This window comes from Bombus pascuorum, chromosome 10, assembly GCF_905332965.1.
Source record: "Bombus pascuorum chromosome 10, iyBomPasc1.1, whole genome shotgun sequence".
NCBI lineage: Eukaryota > Metazoa > Arthropoda > Insecta > Hymenoptera > Apidae > Bombus > Bombus pascuorum.
In genome coordinates this window covers 11109897-11131208 of record NC_083497.1, presented here as the reverse complement: position 1 = coordinate 11131208, position 21312 = coordinate 11109897, and the positions used below count along the sequence as shown (strand labels likewise).

The 21312-nt window shown below is 42.9% G+C and overlaps 1 long non-coding RNA gene across 1 annotated transcript in view; it reads right to left on the bottom strand.

The window, feature by feature from the left end:
• The window catches only part of LOC132911122 (uncharacterized), a 30756-nt gene extending 9987 nt beyond the window's left edge, over positions 1-20769 (bottom strand). Inside the window, exon 1 of the long non-coding RNA XR_009658913.1 lies at positions 20367-20769. This is a non-coding gene — a long non-coding RNA (uncharacterized LOC132911122). The remainder of the gene's footprint in view (positions 1-20366) is intronic.
• Positions 20770-21312: the final 543 nt, after the last annotated feature.

The window sequence follows — 21312 nt, the reverse complement described above, 5'->3', positions numbered from 1 at the left end:
AGCAAGCTTTTTAATGCCTTCGAGTGAAATTCTGTATTTTCTCTTACCTCGAGCGATGTTTTATTATTGTGAGATATTAATTGTACATTTATTCGATGATTCTGATTCGAACAAGAGAGCAGACAATTGGTACCAAATTTCAGCGATTCGTTTGTCCGTTCGGCGAACGAATGTTGATTAATATTCGATCGATACTTCTTTCCAATTAAACGTAATGTCCATTATAACGCGTTGGCAGTTTTCTTCGTGTCGTCGATTATTTTCGACAGGCTGGTAGGACAGTTTCGCGTATTTATCGGCGATGATCGCGTTACACGATTCCGACGATTCGTTAATTATTCCGTTATTCACGCCCGGATTTTCTGTCCTTTTAGCATAATCAACGCAGCGAGTAATCGGATTTTTATTAACTAGTCGTTTCGTAAATTCCATAATACACGCAAAATGAAGCACGTAATTCCCTAACGTTCGTGATTCAATTTAAAGAAGCTATTTCTCTTTTCAGAGGATGATGCTTGGTATGGCAGAGAGTCCCACGAGTGTGCAACAAAATGCAGACTGGTTCCACTTACGTAGTCTCAAAGACCGTACAACCTTTTACACGAGTCACCTTTAGTCTCTGCTCAAGAAGCATCGAATTTAATCTCACCGGTCATCTTCTTTTAATCCTTCGTTGCGTCTCGAAGCCCGAATTACTTTTTCGCGCCTTCGAGAAACTAGCGCGAACGTCTAAAAATTTCAGTTAAAAAATGTATCGGTTGTTTTGTTCCAATCGGTTGAAACTGAATCGAAAGGTAATTCGAACGTGCGAGATTTTTATATCTTTAGAGCTTACGATGTAAGCATCTTGTCGCTCCGTAAGTTACATTTGAAAGTTTTAATTTAACCGTGAAACAGTTGAAATTATTTCATTTAATTGGATTTCCGTACGGGCGTATCCGCGTGATCGATGCTTGGATATAATTAATTTCCGGGCAAATATTTTTGGTAGCCACTGTAGGCTTGCAAAAGATTAAATTCGCGTTGAAAAATTCATACTCAAGTTTCCAGATTAACATTTACACTTGGAAAAGTTGAAATTATATTTCCAGCTTCCGTGGCAACGTGTTCGAACGATCGATCTTCGTATTTTTGTCGTTCCCAATTTGCCCCGTGAATGTCGAGCATGTATCGCCAGGAAGGAGAGGTGACCTGCGAGCTGTGGAACAGCGAATAAATCGATTTCTTCCGGAGCTGGTAGCCGGTGTGTTCGTCTCCAGCAACGGAGCGTGTGTCATCCATCCTCGTTTTGCTTTTTCTCTCGCCGAGACGAAATAAGGCTCGAGGCGGCTCTTCTTCGGTCGAAACAACGTGTACGAGGTAAAACACTCGCCCTGCTGCCGCGACAGCGAGCTTCATAATTAGCATAATTCTCGAGGAAATACGAAAATTGCTTGGGACGGGTCGTCTAGGCGTCCTCGTGAATCGCGCGCTGAACTAGCGAAAAGCGACGAATCGTTGGCGCGAGGTTGGTATGCGTGGCGCAAGCCAGGCCAGCAGGCCCTTCAAAGTTCATCTGCCGACTCGAAAACTCCGCTCCTCGTACAGCCGGATGAAATTTCTCCTTGCTTTTCCCCTTTTCGAGAATCCTTTCGACGGTTCCGTTACAGGGGAGCAGCGCCCTTTTTCTTTTTTCACCGTGTACCGCGCGTTGAGTATCGTCGCTTTTCATAATTAAGTGTATAACTCTCTGCTCGCCCCTATAATCAAAGGGAGATCCTTCGTTTTCGTCTTTCGATCCTTTCTCTCGCGGTATCCTGTCTGCTTCCTTCTTCAAATGCCATTCGAAGAGAGAAAAGATCGCTAATCGATCATTGAAAGTCTCATTAAGCGGATGACTCGATCAAATAATCAAATATCTGACCCTAGTTTGTTGCCGATGAATTTTCCCATCAACGAAATAACAAATAAATAAATAAATAAATAAAGAAACGAACAAACGAGAACGAGGTCTTAAGGATGGATATCTTCCAGGATCTTTCCCATTTTTCTTCGAGGTTATCGAAAGGAAAGATGGATCAGGATCTCTGGAAAACAGAAGAATTACAGAGAAAAACTTTCAACTGCTGGTTGATCGTTAAAAAAATCGTTGCGCGAATAAATCAGTGGGAATTACACGAATGAAAGAAAAGTTGCAGGTCTCGATAAAATAATCGGCGAGAGGAAGGAGTTTGAGAAACTTGATAATTTCCCGAAGAAAAAAGGAGTAAAATTTCAAAGGAAATTTCCTCAATTTCAAAGGTGCACATTTATCGTTCCCACAGAAGATTCTCGTGACAACGGTTGCTTCACGAATCTCCATTTCCACCGGGAAGGAACAAGGAAATCCAAGAACGAATCCCTTTGCCCTCGTGGCTAAATCCGTACGAACGTTCCCCTTCTATTCAAAAGAACCAGCGAGCTGTTCTTACGTTAAACAGCCGACAAACCTGGTGGTACGATAAAGAAAAGATTCGACGGGAAGCGGCTTCGATGACGGGTCAGAGGTGACAAAGGTCCCGAGGGGCAAGAGATGCTAATGTGTCGACTATTGCATCGGAATTATCGTTATTATGCCGAACGCTTGGCATAGGAAACGTCACTATCGTTGAAAACGATTCGACTTTTGTCGGCAATAAAACAATGTAACGGGAATTGCAATAATTTAATCGCGAAATGAAACAGTTCCAATATAGCATTATAAAATTAATCAAAATTGAATTTCCAATTTCACTTTCAGAGGGAAATTCAAACGAGCATCCCTTTCAGTTTTATCGCAATCAAACGGGAAATTTAATTAGCTGCATAGAAGATACGATAAATATTGAAAATCGGAAAGCTGACCAGTCTATCTAGCAAATTATATTTCCAAGTATTTGTTCTAAAACGGTTCGTTAATGGAAAATATCAAAAGTGATACGCGAGAACGAAAATAACTATGGCAGGATGATGCAACGAGTTCAACGAGCAACGATGCTAACCTGAGGAGAGAAGTTTCACCGTTCGAATTAACGAAAACTTCCGCGACCCCTTTATTCGAAAGCTTGCCTCGTAGAATCTTTTTGTTTAAACTTTCTTCGCGCTGGTTCTTGCACCTGACCTGGCCCACGAGAGCCACGGCTCTGGTCGTTAATTTCGGACAGAAGCATCGCGAATATCCATTATGAACTTTCACTAACGACTTCTCGTATTTTTCTTTTCTCCAAACAACTTCTGAAATATCACGTAGCCCTCTCGTAATCTTCCTCGTATCGGTACGAAACGATTGTTGCCGCTATCGTTATCATTATGGTAGTATTATCTGGTCTTCATACTGTAAATCTTACAGGAACGATATTGAAAGAGTTCCATACAAACGTCTGCGTGTCTTACCGCCAGATATAGCGGTCGTCCAACGCTATTTCGTTCACACGAGCAACAGAAGAATAATGTTTGATATTAGGTTTATGAATAAAGCAGTGTTTTCTCATTCTTTTCAAACTTTCTAAAATATCTTTCATCGCATACTTGGTTGATCTCTATTATCATTGAAACAAGCTTCGCGACCTACATTGTTGTAATTTGTTCCTCGCTCGTGTCTCTTTTTCCCACGTGTTATCTTCTACGCACCAAAGCATCTACACTCCTTCTATGTAACTGAACAAATAAACAAGCGAACAATCGTTTAGTAGGAAATCGTTACCGAGCAACTTCTTTCCGCGAGGCTTTTTTTCGAAACGTCAGCAGCTCTCTTTCGATTTGTATATTCATTTTCGTTCGCGGTGAACGTAAGTGAAATGCTAATTCCAGATTTAAAATTATAATTTCCTCCGGATGGTAATACGCAGTTTTACGGAGACGCTAAGCTTTCGCGTTTTATTTCTCCCTTTGAGCCACGTCGTCGTCCCCTTTTCGCTTCCTGAGCAGGCTGTCGGAACGCTTCTGTTTCCCGCTTTTGAAGCGTCGAATTAAAATTCTCGGCGACGATCCCGCCCGAAATTGGGATCGAGAGCTTCGGGGACGCGAGATCGAGATTATCTCGGAAACTCGCCGCTTAGCTTCCTGACGCAAATTGTCGCATGATCTCCATGCGAACGCGACAAGCACCACTTCCAGGGCGAAACTTTGTTTATTTGCCCGCCTCTCCACCACGATATTATTATGCAAGCTGTTTACCGTTGGCGACGACGTCGACGTTCCAACGTAATACGGGACACGTAACGCTTTTTCTCAGGCAAATTCCAAATCGTGATTGGCGTACCGCTTCGAAACCGTTTGGCAGATATATGTTTTAAAACGTTGCATGTCCCTGTTATGTAACGTAACAACGAGACTAAAAGACTCTCTGATGGGGTGAGAGTTAAACAAAAAAAAAAAAAGAAATATAAATGCACAAAAGAGAGCTGCAAATCCACGCAAAAAAAATAAAAAAATAAAAAAATTGTACAAGCGGAAAATTGGGAGAGCGTTTTCATAGTCGCGTGAAATATTAAAGTTTCGATCATTCGTTCGGGTAACGTTCGCTCAAGCTCGCGTTGGAAAAGCTGCGACCCCATCGGTGGATTTTCTTTCCCTTTCTCTTCTTTTTTTTTTTCCCTATCGATATTAAAAATGCTGTCCATGGTCTGTCAAGAATTTACCATTTTTTCCGCGAGCGAACTTGGCTCGCACGCCGAACGATTATTATGTTTTCCAAGTAAACAGTGATATTAGCTTGTCGGCGCATGCAAATATTGCTTTCCGCGGGAAGAAATGAGATTTTACGCGGAACTTTTTTAAAAGCCCCGAAATTACGAGGGAAAATTGAAACGGCGCACGCGGTGCAATTTATGCGTCACCTTCGGCCAACTTCGCATCGCCGATGGAAAAGGAGAGATGATCGAACTCGCAGAGAGTTGCGGAAAAGCTCGCCAGGACTTTGCGCAAGATCACAGTTCTTAATAAGTGCCTTCGGTAGAAACACAATGGCGCTAATTGTTCGAATAACAAGGTCGAGTTCTTCGCGGTTATTCATTGCATCTGCTCTGTCCGCTTTAAAATCCATCGACGAACGCGACTTTTAAATTCAAATTACCTTCGTAACTTTACGCTTTGTTCGTTATTCCGAGTGAAATTTCCGTCACGTTAGATCCGCGTATCGTTCCTTCACGTCCGGTGCTCGATTTACTTTACTGATAAATATTTATACGTGATTCGAGCGAGGCACCAAAACGCGCCAAAGACTTTCCGTAGAATTGAAGTTTCTCGAGTCTGCTTCAACGCCGATTGTGGTCGTTACGTGGTCGCCTAAGTTGCTCGTTCTGTCCAAACGATTTGGCTAGTACATATGCAAATTCGACGTGATCACACGTTTGTCCTTCTAGAATCCATCTTTGACTTTTCCAGGGCCGGATGTGTCTATGTTTCCGTTTTCGATGGACGCTTTTACCGTTGCACATATAGCGACGCAAACAGTGCATCGTTTCTATACATTGGATTGTCCGAAATGTTTCTTTCGTTTTTATAAGGAAATAATAGACGCACAATGTTTTTTGTTTTATATTGGTTTATCGAATTATGCACGAACACGATACTAGAAATAGAACGAAATGGATCATACCTAATTCAATAAAATAATATAAAACAGAAATTGTTGTTCGTCCATTATTACCTTATGAAACGAAAGAAACTTTTCGGACACCCTAATATTTTCACTTTTAAATATATCATCCCTTTAGTTTCATAATCGATTAAGTTCTTACGATTTGGAACGATAGAATCAATTTTTTATAATGATAAACGTGGAATATTATTTATACGTAAATAGCAATTTGTATCACTATGATTTTCAGCTCTCCGTTAACATAACTTGTGCTTCCTTGTTTCCTGATAGTAGATTCGGAAAGGCGAAAAAAGCGATGAACGATGAGCCAGTCTATTAACCGAGTCGTTTCTTACGTAAATGTCTAAATACTATCACGATTATAGAAGGAACAGTTAATAAAATCGATTACCGATATAATAGATAATTCTGCTGGTACAAGACAGTTCAATTTGTGACTCTGGCGAGGCGTATGTTTCTTACGACAAATATCTCTCAACTTGTATATCTCTACATTTCTGAATTTATTTCCAACTTTACGAATTGCTAATCGTATCGTGCCGTATAGATTCGCGTAAGATCTTTCATTGAACACGTACTTGCGTAACGTATTTCGCGCAACTGTAATAAACGTTCAAGTATACATTGGCGAGCATTGACAATGCTGTTCCATTTTCAAATTATGAGGAATTAAAATGGAAGTCGAAGTGGCGAGTCGAATTTGATTTTCCATGTGAAATTTAATCTCGGCGCTATGGATTCCCGCGTCCACAGCCGGAGGCTGGCTCGTTGGCGGCGAACGCAAATAAAAGAGTCGGTAAATAGGACATCGGCGTGTTTAATGGGTTAATAGGGCGACTTTTCTCCGGGGGGCATTATCTGTTTCCACTCGATTAAGAATTCAGCGGCGGTTCGCGCATGCAAATCCGCTCGATTTCCCGTTGGCCGTTTTTCCCTCGAAAAACGATCCTCCGCGCTCCACCCTGCAGCAATTAAACCGACACGCATCCGAAGGAATTTTTCGGCAAACGGTTGAAGGATGGTAACGATGGAAAGGGAAGTTTGCGTGCCTAGGCGAACCTTCTGGGAATGACGGTTTACGTAAGGCTGGTTTAATTAAAATTGATGAAGCACGCTGGTAACCAGCCGGGAGAGAACTTTGTTACACCGACAGAGAAATAGGGGGTTGGTTCTTCGGCTCGTCGAGTCGCGGGTAATTCACGTTGACGTTGCAGTTGACAGTCGCCGGTCCGGAGGAACGAGTCCGATGACGAAGAGGAACACTGCGACTTGTATTATCCTAGGATACCGCTGTTTCAAGGATATCGCTGGAGTGAAAACGATCAAACGCCCGGATAGAGGATAGTGTTTGCACGTGCGATCTTTCGACAACTGAAACGATTTCGCGATAATGGAGACCGGCATGCCGACACTTTGTCGTTGGCTGATAAAGGTTTTTGCTTTCTTGGCAGATTCGCCGTGTGGCCCCGTGGCGACCGTGTTAAGTAAACGGAAGCTGAAACGACGGTTAATGGATTCAGGAACACTCCTCGCTTCATTCGAGTATGCAAAGCGAGAGCAAGAGTAAACAGAAGCATTCCGGCGATAGCGCGATGATGAAAACGGTGGTCGACCTTAAACGATCAGACACACTTTGGCTAATCAGATTATTCGAACCGTCCACTCCTCTCTTTCGTATCTCCCTTTCTTCTTTTTTACGTAAAGACCGCAGGAACTTGGGCAATTACCTTGCACTTGGGGAACTTTCCAGTTGAAAAAAGTTTCGTCTTGACCTTCGATATTTTCCAACGTTCGATACGCTGTGACTCGCGGAACTATTTGGACACTTCACAGAAAAGTTTTACGTTTATCGCGCGTGTTGTATAAAACAGTTTCAAAGTACATTGGTCAAATTGGTAAACTGACGAAAATCTACAAGATATCGTAACAACGATAACGACGTGACAGAATTTATGACGTTTATCGCGAACATAAATTTGGTAAAAGATTGGAATGCCACATGAACAGTCATGTTAGGCGCGTGAAACGTTCAGAAGTCTGATCAATTTCATAAATGGAACAGTCGAGGAAAATTGCAATAGCAAACGTCATTCTCTTAAATATAAACTATCCTACTGCGATAAAGAAATGCATAGAAATAACGAAGATGCGAAATATAGATCGCCTACGTACTAATGAAATTAAATTCGTACGAAATGAAACAGATGCTGAGATGATTATGACAGCTCTTGTTATAACGCTAATGAACTTTACAAATGTATCGTACAACGGTGTTTAAATATTTTCGTGAACCCGAATACTCCAATTACTGGAAAGACGACCACAGAGGGATGAAAGTTGGAGCTACGGATCTCGACTGTTTCCAGAGGATTCTTTTACTGGGTGAACGTAATTTTCCCGCAAGAAGGAAGAAGGGGGATGTTTCGCTAAAGGTGTTCGTTAATCGATAAATTGCCAGCGTTTCCACGAGCCGTAAAGAGTTTAATCTGATCGAAGGGAGTTGGAACGACGGCAGGGGTCGTCGAACGTTACGTACTCGCGTAACTGAGAACGAGTACAGACGCTTTGGATCCGACACAACTGAACGTTTTCTTTCTTATTCTTTCGAGAGGTGATAAATTATCCATCGCTTATGAGCTACATCTTTAAGCTGACGCTGCACTATTTCTAAACATCGATGCTTATTTTCCACCGAAGGCTTGTAACAATCGCTTTTCCGTCTTCTACGCTGGAATCCGATAGCAATCTGTCACGATATAATAGAGACCCGCAATTGAGGTGAAAATTCTTTCTCACCTTTTCGTTTCTCATCGGGTATACCTGATTCCAAGACTCAAATACTCGCATCATTCTGCCTATACACGCTACTTCTTAGTACGTTACTGGTAGATTCGTTTCTGCGTCCGTTACGTATTTGTTACGATTAAGCAATTACAGCGAAGAGCGAGCTATTCGAGGGTCAAACTGGTCAACTCCACTTTGTTGAAGTATACATAGAGCAATAACGTTCAATTCTCAAAAAAGAAAGACGAAACTTATTTTTAGGAATTCATTTATAACAGAGAAACGAGACATCGTAACATCATCGCTTTTCTCCGCTTTCCGATTTTCAAGTCGATCGATGTGTCGTCCGAGTGGCTCGAGTCCAAGTTACGACTGAAGCGGAGAAAAGCGTTCGACGCTGCAACTGCGTCTGACAAATTTTCTTACGCGCCAGATCATCCCACGCATACGCGGTTCTAGCAAAATGCGTTCGTTTACCTGTCGAAATTCGATAAAATTTCATCGGTGCGTAGCTGAAAATGGACCGCGAACGCGGAAAATCGATACGTAGGCTTGCCATCGAGCGATCGAGCGGTACCCGTTGCCGGGAGGAGCGTGCACGTGTCGTTAGCCCAGTGGTTCTCGATTGGAGCGCGTCCGGTAGCCTCCGTCGTATGACCCAGACGGCATAGAGACAGCCGAGGCAAGCGAGACAGAGATAGTCGGCCGAGAGGGTGGAACGCTTTCGATCGGACGGTTCGCTTCCGCTTTCGATTCACTGCGGGACCCGATGAATACGGGATGCGTACGCGAGAGAGCACGAGGCAATCTCGATGCTAAGGTCAATGTTTTTGGGACGGTTGGAGTGGCAAGGGCGAAGCCGGCCAGAGAACGAGAGAGAAAATAAAGAGAGCGACTTGGACAGAAAGGGAGAACGCGAGAGAGGACAGAATAGAGAGAGCGGTTGCTATGGAGACCGTGAAGGGGAGGGGTTGGTTAAGGGGAGGTTGCGAGGAGAGACGAGGAGAGACGGCTACAGAGAGAGGTGCGTAAACGTGTGACGAGAGAGACTGGGAAAACTATTACTCTCCTCTCTGACGGTCTTTCTCTGCCTCTCTCTTTTCTTTCTCTCTTCTGCGAGTTCTCGCTCGTTTCGTCCTTCGTCAGTCATCGGGCAGAGGGTTTGAAGCCGGAGTGATGTTAATTGCACTGCTACCGCCAGCAGGCAATATGTATTCGTGTACAGAGCGATGTGCCGTGCTCGTAAACGGCGACGTTCAAGCAAGCTCGTTCCTCTTTTGTTGGAAAGGGCGGAAAAGTAACGGCGCCGCCGCCGTCACCACAGGCAAAGAGAGAAAGAGAGAGAGAGAGAGACAAGAACTTTGATAAAAGTGGGCTAACGTCGCCCACGTGCCACTACTACGATCCTCTAGTTCTATCTCTCTTTCTCTCTCTTTCTCTCCTCCGCAAAACACACTCTTTATGTTATTTGCTCGTCTCGACTCGTCGTGACATTTGCCGCGTTCCATGGATCTCGTGTTTTGGATCACAGCACGTTCCTTTGCTCCGTGATGTTGGCCGCAGTCAGCCCTTTGATCGATAACGTCGTTCTTGGCCGCAAACGCGTCGACGCTAGGCATAGTCTCCTTTATTGGTGACTACGCCTGCTGTAACACGAGCGAGAATCATCGATATTGCGCTACACGATCTTGAAAAAATATATCGCCGATATAATGCTGGTCGAAATTACAAAGTCAATCTGCTCGGTCATTCTGTGGAACGTATCCAAATTATCTGATTCTTATCTATCGCAACTGCCAACGCACTAATAATAGTCGTTCTTGTAAACACATTCCATACTTTACCTCTAGCGTTTAAAAATACTGTTTGCCGTAATATCGAAACACCGAAGATGTCGAACTATGTTGAATTGATCAACGATGAAACTGGATACTCGTGTGTTTGGAATGCAAACACCTTGACGAGAAAAAATTTCGAACGTTCGAACTACATAGAGCACTCAGCCTTGAAGAAGATACTTTTTCGAAAGACGAATTAACCGAGGATAATCGTGGCAATTAATAACGAGCGAATTTGCAAGCGAAAAGAGGCGTGGGTACGAAGAATACGTTAATCGGATAATTTCAGGAAGCCTATGGGAAATGTCCAGCATCGCCACCCCGGGGATAGATTGTTAATTTCGCGTGAATGTTTTAATTAACCCTGCTTACAAGATGCGGCCGGTATTAATGACACGAGGAAATAACGGCGGAATGAGCTTTCTGACAGAAGTGGGCTAACTTTACGGCATTAATATTACGTTGCCCTGCAGGGTAGAACAGCGTGGAAAAAGTAATGGCCTCGCGGATACGACGAGGGTGGTGCGAGTTTTAATAGAGGGCGAAGGGAGTTTAATTGTAAAATTAAGGAAATCTGACAAACCTATCTTCCGGCGAAGATCTTAGCCACCAAGACGAGTAAACTGAAAATTTTGCCTCGTTAAGAACTGTATCTAATATGTAAATTAACAAGGCAACTCTTACCACGCGCGTAAATATGTTACACGCCTCTAATTAGACTCAAACGAATAAGTATTTATATATTGTCGAAATTCTATATATTTTCGAATGTTTCAATTTCCCATAAACGTATAAACACCGACGGTGCAATTATTAGCGATAAAGTTATTAACAATAAAAATTAATTCCGCCGTGCTCGATACCCATGTCCGAGCTGAATACCAGTGGAAAACGTGGAAAAAGCAAGATACGAATTCGATTTGTATAAAGACTCGACGCTGGAAATTTCGAGCATGGACTTTGCACAATGCGGCAAATGAGCAACAAAGTTACGCGTAAACGCGATGCATTCCCATTGACGTTCGAAACAATCAAGACGAGCCATTGTTTTCGGGTGCCGGTTTAATAGCAACGAAACCACTAATAAGCGCGTAAACACGCCCACGCAGACGACCGCAACGAACAGCAACGCGGCTGGATGCTTTTAATTCGACTCGAACAATATCCGGCGTCCGCGCCGTTATCCAACCTGTCTCTTCGTCGTTTCAAATCCGCGTACTCTATCAATCTGGTACACGGTCGAACGTGGCGCGTTCCTCAAGGATTTTCTAACTTCCGCCGAGGGCTGGTTGACCTTAAAAGCGCGTAGGGTCGGAGGAATAGCATGTGGCCCGATACAGGACGAGACAATTGTGCCCAATCTTTTCATTCGTTCGTAAATGAACGACACTGTCCCGGTGTGAAAGGCTTAACGTACCGAACGTAGATTAGACAGCCGTGCGATACTCGTGGACCTTGACAATTTTATTTGTCGCCTCGTTAGCTTTGATAATCTAAGCTCGACAAATAGACGATGAAATTTCAATCGTGATATTTTTTATCACCACGATTCGATCACGTAAAATTCCGTTTTTGGACGTGGATGATGCGGCGTGATTCACGATATATACATCGCATTATATTTTCTTTTGTCACCTGCACGAAGTAGGTCACTACCCACGCGAATAGACGCCACGGTTCTCTCAAGAATATTAACGCATCCGTTTCATCTTGCGTATTATGTCGTACGACACGCGGTTGCCAGCATCAAATTGTCACACGGATTTTGTAAGCTTCTGTTTGCCAGATTATAAATTTGATCTATAACATCTATCTGCCCCGCTCTTCTCCATAGTTCGACGCGCTGTATGTCTAAATGGCTTTTAAAATGGCTTGTTAGTATATCGACCCGCCGTCTGCTACCTCTTTTTTACTGACGTCGCCTGCGTACCGGCTCGTTTATGTTCGTGCAGTTTGTTTTAGGCTTGTATGTTTTAAAAAATCCTCAGAAATTCTCCGATACTCTTCCAAGCCTGTACAATATCATCCAACAGTTCTTCATGCTGGATGTTAATTCTTTTTTCAACGAAACAAAATTAAAAAGTGGAAAGTTATGCAGATGAAGAGTTAGTTATCTTTTCTCTTGATTTAGTACATGTGACTTTTCCGTTTTAGTTTGTCCTCCTCTTTCATATATATCGTATTTCCGTGTTAATCCTCTATCTAGATCCTCAGATAATTGGCCAAAAACTATTTTGCCCAAAAAGAAAAAAAAAAGAAGAAGATATATTTACACGAAACGATGTAAGATTCTGTGACAATAGGTACATGTAAACTGCATAAGCAGCTATAATATCAGGCTGTCCAAAAAGTATCTTTCTTTCGCAAACGTGTTTATTACAACAGTGCACCTTCGTACAAAAGTGAAGAAGCCAAGTTTGTGAAACGTCGCGGTGTTTATTCCGACAGAAGGAAATGTATCGTACGTAATTCGACAAAATAATATAAAACAATAAACGTTGTGCGTGTAGTATTTCCGCATAAAACGAAAGAAACTTTTCGGACAACGTAATATTTGTCACGAAGGAATTTGGCACATGGCCTAATTTCTAGATAAACGACTAACGTGACGCGCTGAGTAATCGTTATGAGAATAATCGTTCGGTGAGAGTCACTGTATACGAAAACGAAAGGCTAGAGATAGAATTGGTCTCTTATTGAATGGAATATAGGTTTGCAAGTTCGATAACGATAAAAACGAATTTTTCCTGGGTGTCGACGATCCTGCACAATTTTCCTGTCTCGTCTCTCGATAACTGTATCACGAAAGATCTACATTAGAGGCAGGACAGCCTGGTGGATCTGGCGTGCATTCACGACAGCTCTGTAGGCTGGAATAAAAGCAAAAGAAACAAAAAGGGAGAGGAAAAGCAGCTGCTGTTCGGCCTGTTCCTTTTGTAGATTACTCGCGTGGTATCAGACACGTAGGAAATAAGATGTCGAGCGGCTGGCATGACGTCACCGGGGCCTTCTCACCCTCCCGCCAAGATCTCCACCATTTTTCTACCTTTTACACCATCGAGACCCTCGTACGTTTTGCTACGAGCCAACCGCTTCACGGACGTTACGAAGCAACCTCGTGCAAGCTTACGTATTCGTGGCTCTCCTTCCAGTCTTGTGGACCAACGAGGACCGAGGAAAGCGCGTAACACGTTATATTATAAAGAGAAAACTGCTGGAAGAAATGGTAACTCGCTGGCTACCAAGTACTACGTGCAGCTAAAACCTCTCTTGTGCGCGAATATTTAATAATAATAATATGCTAGCGAATAAATTTATTTTTCAATTTTACGTCCAATGGGATAGTTAAATAATTTCCAACTTGTCCAATTAATATGATAATTTGAAATTTGATCATTTCTTTTCTGGGATTATCAAAGTTGTTACCACTTGACAAGACTATCTAGTGTACTCGCTCATCCAGACGACACAATTGATAAATATAATTAATTCGGTCGATAATTATCGGTGTATCTAAAACTTTCTATGAAACTAAAGTACGCTTAATTCGTCACAATCAAACGGACCTACGTTTCGTTTAGCCTTCCCTCCAGCTCTGTACATTAGACCAATAGCACCAAAATACGAAATTGCACGTCATTGGAGACGCTATCGATCGTTAAGATCGACGATCGTGTTGGCTCGTTCACTAATCTTGGACAATCGTGAGTACGAATAGCGGAGCGAGATATCTGCCGATAATCTAGACCCTTCGATTATCGAAGACGCGTAGGGAAAAAAGAAGTGGCCAGATAGTTACAATCTGTCACGTAAAAGCGATTATGTATACAGAAAGGGATAAAACAGAGAAGGAGAGAGATATGTAGAAGGAAAGAGAAAACACGAGGATGGAGTAAAGAAACAAAGATGCAAAGAGGATAAGAAGTCGACCCCAACATGGCCGTCAAACGATAACGGCCCGCTGATAAGAGTCTACCCTCTCTTCAACGCTTTAATATCTCTCGCGCGCCTGCCTTTTTAATTATCTCTCCAGTGATAATGGGCGGCCTCCGTGGCTCGAGCTTTCGGCTGATAAATGCGAAAAGAAGGAGAGAAAGGGAGAAGAACAAGACGAAGAGAAATCAAGAAACAGAAGGGAAGAACGAACCGGTTGTAGAGAGGAGAAATGTACGTACGTAGATGGGAAAAGAAACTGGCGAGACGAACGAAGTAAAGAAAAATTCTTCCGGGACACGATGCTGTGGCACGCATGGATCGCGATGCGTACGAGAGAAAATGAAATTCGCCTGAAAATGAAATGCATTTGATAACTACCGGGACACGAAGCTCGCCTGCCTCTGCTTTTTCATGCCTCGATCGAAAGATCAAAGTTACGCGAGGAAATTTTAGTCAACGGGAAAGATGATTATCGGGGAAACCGAAGTCCGAGTTCCGAAGCCAATCTGCCGGAAAAAATAATCATCGAGCCCTCAGGAATTTACCGATCGGCGAGCTTTAATTCCATTTTGTCGCGAGTACCTCGTATCTAGATTCGACGTTAAAATTGAAAGACGGACGAGATCTGAGGAAAAAAGAAAAGGAGACTAGGTATCGTGAGCAGGATGACGAGACGTTACATAATCGAAGCGAGGTAGCTATCGGTGATTTATGATAAGGCGAGCGTCGATAGCAACGCCGCAATTTTATCGTCCTATCGTCGGCTATCGTACATTTGGAAACATTCGATATCTGTCGAGCATGAAAGAGCCGTGGGAAAACCTTGCTCCGGAAAATTACCATGTATAGCCGCTTGCTGGTAATTGATGTCCGCCTAACAATTACCATGCTCGTAATTCTCTCTTTTCCTCGGTGAACAAGAGCCATTTACGTTCGAAAAACAATTGGCCACGCCGCGATAAATTTTCGTCTGTAACCGGTCGTGCTTTAGAATTATGCCAATTTCTATGACAGTACGGAGGAGCCGGGAAATAATTGAAATCACAAATCGTCATGAGCGCGACGAGTGTAGGTACAGACCTGCCCTAATAAATTTCGAAAACAATTTCGTTGCGAACAGCGAAAGAGGAGAGGATGGTGGCAGACGTCGCTCACGGAAGGGGTGGACGAAGAAGGGTGGGGAAAGACGGTGGGAGGGAAAACAATTTCGTCCCGAAATTTCCATAAAGGCGAAACGAAGGAAATCCGCGCCTGCAGTCACCGTTAATTTTTCATCAGGCCTGCACTTAACTGCAGCTTAATTTCGTGTCTCGCGAGGATGATCGCACCGTCGCATCGAGTTTAAGCTAAAAGGACGACGAAAGGGGTGGATGGAAGAACGTTCGTCTCCAGGCTTAAAAGGTGTCGGGGCGACTTTTCGCCAAAGACCCCTGACTTTTCGAACCATTACTTTTTATTGGATCGTCCAGATCGGTCCCTTTTCCTTCGTCTTCAACCGTACGCTACCTCTGCCGATGTTCTAACCCTCTCCTTCGCTTTATCTCCAGCGATAAAGCGTTTTCGTTCTGCTCGTGTTCTTTTGCCCGTTGTGTTGCTCGATCGCGTGAAATTCTCGATGAAAAGGTGCTTCAGCGGTTTACTGCTGACGCGTCGAGGGAAAATGATCGAGATGACTGCGGCATACAGGCATTCAGGCGTGTACGAACCCCATCGATAGACTCGGTGCATAAAGGAGAAGAGCTTTCGAATTTATGCGGATTTCTGTATAGCCAAAATTTGTCTCTTTCCCGAATATTCGACTAACGAAGTAACTTATTTTTCCCGAACGCGATTAAAACATTACCTTCCGTATATAGAATATTCCACGTGCTCCATTGTCATGTTCGTAGAAAAATCCAATACTTTTATAGTTATACACATCCACGATGTGGATACAGAGTCACCGGTCGTAATAGCATCCGTAGTCAATCTCGAGCGAAATTTTACTCGCGAGCTACTGTGACTTTTCCATAGAATGTTGTGCGAGAATTTTTCCCGAGAAATCTTTTGGACATTTCATTTAAAACCCGGTTGCATAACGTTGCAGAAACTCCAACAAATATTTCAAAATCGTTTAGACCTTTTCAACGTCCAGAGCGGCAAAATAATTGGACGTGGATGTACAAGACCCAGCCTGCTTATGAAGGGTTTGAAAATGTATTTGCCCATGGAGGGTTAAGATTAGTACGAGCAACGTCGTTACGCGTGTAAATGTTCGTTCGCTGGCACCTAAATCATGGTTAATGGCCGAAACGCGGGTACAAAAGTTTACCCGAGCATTCGTAAATATGATCTGTCAGTAGGCTGGACAGCTGGTCGAATTTTCCTCGAGTCGTGAGCGACGCGGCGTACCTCCAGGCTTGGGATATTACCTGATAGGGGAGAGATACGCAGCCGGGAACGGCATGATCTGTCAATCAATCGCGGAGGAATCGCGAAAAAAAGTGAAAAGTGCATGTGACGCGACAGCCATGTTGCGATTTTTCCGCGCGCGCCACGAGAGGCATTATTTCCAGCATCGGTTTTGTGCTTTCCGGCCATTGAACTATTCCATCTACACCCCCCGTTCCCCCGATTCATCCCCTGTTAGCCGGTCTCGCCCGGTTCTACCTTCGTCGTTCACTATTTTTCGAATCTCTATCTCGTGTCTGCCTTTCCTTTGAAAAAGTCTCGCGAACCTAAAGTTTCAGAAAGAATCGCTGTAGCCTAACCCTGAAAGGGTCTATCGATTACGCGTTAATTAAATTAAAAGACAACGGTAGCTGGCTGTTACAAAAATCGAACATCTAAGGTCTGAACGCAATATTTTGCTTCTTTCGTTGATCAAGTTTAACGCGGCCTTTGCGCAGTTCCAATGCAACTTTCGAGCTCTCGTTAATTTACGGTTAATTGGTTGGTCGAAATTTTTGGACCTATAGATTTTCACATTTAATTGATTTATTAATCACTTGTTACTTTGGTTTATATAACGTTGAGTGCACGTTGCACCTATCACTAACCTTGTAACTTATCGAAGATGAATCGATTGGAGCAGGAAGAGCACTTGACAACAACCAGATGTTATTTCAGGCTAAGCTTCACTCGACAGGGTTCAGGAGAGAATAAACGACCGCGCGACCTTTTTCACAGGTCCTTCTAATCCAATTCCCGTGTCTTCGATTTTTAACAGACCCACCGATTTTACCCTCTAGTCGAGTATCTGTCACAGACGACGTTTCACTTAATGGTCAGTCTGTAAACACTAACAGTCACATCCTTTAAAACCGTTCGTTTACCGTCAACGTTTTTGGGGACGTTTCTGGTTTCTTTCCATTTTCAACTACGTACTTCCGTCGATATTACCCCAAAAAAATAATCGTAATGGCGTTGAAGGAAAAGGTATTGCAATACGGTGCAAAGATATTAAAACAGAAGTTGTAGTAGCGGACGAAACACTGTGTACAGAGAAAAGCCTGGGCTTTCTCAGGGACAAGTGAAAATACGTCGATCAAATCCCGCAAAATGACAATTTTACGACCTAATATCGCGCAGGTTACGACTATATTCTAACCAAGCAAGGGGAGCCAAGCAAGCGCCAGCGTAGTAAACCGCAAGCCACGTAATGACACCATCGATAAAGACAAATCCTTGCTACTTCGCAACCGATGAAGAGGTCGTCACGCGAAGGTCAACGTCTACTCCTGGCCAATTATCGCTAAGACAGAAGAAGATCGACACCGTTCTTTCAAGAATCACGAAAGACAATTCGCTTAATTGTCCGTCAGAGTCGCTGGTGTTCGCCTTTTGCCCCCCAACAGTTGCTTCTTCTCCCTTGATCGGACAAGAGAATGCAAGAAAAAGCAGCTGAACAGAAGGGGAGGAAGCTGGAGGCAAAAGAAAAGCAAGCTGAGAAACAGTCGAAGGCGCGCAACGCCGGAAATGGGCCATTAGTTTCGTGACGAGTATTCAACGCGACGGATTCTCGTCGCTCGGATGGAAATCCAACCGAATGGGTGCACATCGACCCGAGCTCGCTCCCTTTCTTCGCTCCCTTCTTCCCGAGAGAAACAGCTTCTCGCCCGGTCGCAAACGACGGCTGCACGTTTACGATAGTATTTACGTTACTGGAGTGAGGCCAGGGTGGGGTTATGATAAATTTCCCGTGTACAAACTAATTTGAGGAAGCATAAACCCTTCCCCCGTGCGTCGTCGCGAACCTGCGCTTCGCCAAGGTGTAGGCAGAACCGTTTTGCCTGCAACAGCTACGTAGAAACTTGCCTCCCGGAGCTTTGATTCGCGAATTCAACTGAGAATTCATTTTATATCGCTCTACGTTTTACGCCGATTTCCAAGCTATCCTCGTTCGTGAATATTGAAACATCTGTTAATTTTTTACGTGTAACTGGTTCGCACTATTAAAGGAACGACTATGCAATCGGTCAGAATTATGTGGAACTTGTAACACGTTGGAAATATAATTCCAAAAGTTATTTATTTGTAATAGTTACAAGAAAATGATCCTAAAATTTCAGTATCCACGATCTTCCAATTTAAGAAGTTTCGATGTAAAAAAGAATAAGAAGATGAATGTAAAGAATAATTAAGAAGTTCTAAGCAAATGATAATCGCAAGGTTTTTAATAAATTTCTAACGACTTTTTCGACTTCTGTAAGCGTCTTAATACTCGTGAACGATCGTAACATGTTAAGAACAAGCGTTGTCTCTTCTTACGTTTAAACTACGAAATAAAACTGAATTTTTCAACTTGATGCACTTTATGTTTTCTTTGTTTACTGTTGCGTTTTAAACGCTCCTGTTGCATTTTTCTATCGTTAGCGTTGCTTTGTCTCTCTGTGGCTTTTCCTCTCTGTGTCTCTGCATCCCTTCCGTTTCCGGTTGTTTTCCCGTCTGGTCGCGTCAGAGGGTAAACCTGTATCCGAAATGGGAAACCGTTGCCAGGCTAGCAAGGGGAATGACACTATGGCGAAGAGGAAAGAGGCAGTCGTTTTAAGATGGCAACCGCTCCAATTGTGCGAATTAACCTCTAACGAGAAATCTCGATTCCGGTGGAAAGTAGTGGAATAGCGTGGCCCACGAGCAACATCCTAACCTGCTATTTTCTCGACTGCCTCTTATCCGACGAAGGTGAAGTTCAATTAATTAAGGGTGGCTCGATAACCGAGTACGTTTGCGTTGCATTTTCCTTTAATTATTTCGAAACCTAACCCTCTAGTTTAACTCGTATTCTATATCACAGTACAATATCCTTAATACGTAAAATATGAAATACGAACTAAGACGAAGTTTTTCTGAAGTAAAATAAAATTTAGTCTTCGAATTGTTCGGAATCGCGGTCGGAAAATTTGCGATAGAGCGAGCGCACAAGCCAAAGAAATGAAACGCGACGTGTATAACGTTAAAATAAATATGTCGATATTGCAATCGCGATCGAATTGAAGCCGGGATTCGATATGCTATCAAATCGAAGATATATCTATAATATAAGGATAGAGCAAAGGCGAAATTACATAACGCAAGAAGCGAGAAGGAACAGAATTGTAGATAATAAAGTTCTTAAATTGTTTAATCGTTGAACGTTGAGAAACGGTATCTTGTTAATTCGTTGATATAAATTGATTTACAAAGCATCGGATAGAATTGTCGATTTGTTATTTTAATCAAAGAATATTTTTTAACGTTGGCTCGACTTTAGAAAACGATTAGTATAAAATGGTAATTTTCAAGGGTAAGTTGATGCGCTTTCTATAGCGTATTCTCAACGACTGCTTCGATTAAACTGTTCTTTAGCGTATCACTTCTTCTCATCGGATCAAAAGATATTCTTGTCTTGCGCGACGGTAGAAAACTTGAAATAATAAAATGTATGAACGACATAGGAATTCTTCGAAGTGCAACAAGAGGCATACGGTAGAACCAATTTCGATTCGTTACACGATACCATTCCTTCTACGAAAAGTACGGGTCCTTATCATTGACAGCTTGCAATTCGTAACGGAAAACACAAGGGGATAGGTAATGGCGCGCCGTGCCACGTCGCGGAATCTAATACAACCGATGACATAATACCGCAAAAGGCAGTTGCACCGATAAAAGGACGGAAATATATCGTGTTTGCCGGCGACTAAAATACACCGAACAATTTATTCCATCGCTGTCTGATATCCTCTTACCGTGTCATCCATCGTGTAAGACATCCAAATTAGATTTGAAACTTTGATAAAAACGTCCAACGTGATATATCAATTTTGAACATTTTTAAACACGGAACATTTTAAAAGCACCAAGTATACGGTATTTTTTATCGTCACTGGTATGCAAAGGAAAGTTCGATTAACCGCAAACACCCGTTTCCTCGAATATTTCACGAAAGCTGATTTCCCAGGACGATCGACCGACTGCGTACAATAATGTTTTACAACATCGCGGCTAGAGGCACGGATCGCTCGGGTTAAACTGAGAGATAATTGTCCGCTATCAGCTGACCCTTGTCGTCCATCCAGTCCCCTTCCATCGTCTGCCGCGCCTCAGCCACTTCTCTCTCACTCTGTCGGTTTCGATGCAACGAAGCTCGCCAAGTTAAACGCATGTTTGCCACTACAGCGATCGACAAAAGGCATTTTGTCGCGAAACTTCTAGAGAGAGAGAGAGAGAGAGAGAGAAAGAGAGAGGGAGAAGGAGGGGGGAGAGAGAGAGAGAGAGAGAGAGAGAGAGTCGAGTTGACAGCCAGGGACAAACAGGTCTGTGCGCTAATCACAACGCGTGCAACTCACCAGATACGTGTACTAATATCGCGTTAATAAGGATCATTATGGCGCATAATCTCGATATAGTATGATGACAATAGTACGGAATATATTGGAATACATCGATCCTATTGTGAGAGTAGAAACTAAGATAAGGACGGAGATACATTTTCTGATTTTGGATGACTAAATTAATGATTCATCGTATGTGCAACAACGAATAGATAGCTTCAATATGAAACTGATTCATGAAATGAAAAAAGGACGCATAGGTTACATATTAAAAGAAGAAAAATAATTTCGGTTCGTTAGCGCGCCTTTTATCGTTACGAAAGGGGATTATTTTACTTTACAAAAAAATTCAAATCCAACA